The following is a 328-nucleotide window of genomic DNA, read 5'->3' as shown; positions in this document are numbered from 1 at the left end:
TGAAGGCCCGGAGAAAAGTTGACCGAAATTAATAATAAATTTAAATAAAAATACACTATCTAGAGAGAAAGCCATATGAAGATAAAACTGTTGAACTTCTCTACACGGCCTCCATATACTCACATCGTCTTGTGCAAAAAAAGATATAAATTCACTAAATAAAGATATTACATTCCCCAAAAATAAACAAATCTCATTCCCTGGTAATTCGTAATTCACTAAAAGCTGCACCATACGACGCCCATCGGCGGGGTGTAGAGGGTCAAACACCTACAAAAAAAAAAAAAAAAAAAAAAAAAAAAAAAAAAAAAAAAAAAAAAAAAAAAAA

Source organism: Eimeria mitis, genomic scaffold (assembly GCF_000499745.2).
Source record: "Eimeria mitis Houghton genomic scaffold, Emh_scaff630, whole genome shotgun sequence".
Taxonomy (NCBI): Eukaryota; Apicomplexa; class Conoidasida; order Eucoccidiorida; family Eimeriidae; genus Eimeria; species Eimeria mitis.
This window is presented reverse-complemented; position numbering follows the sequence as displayed.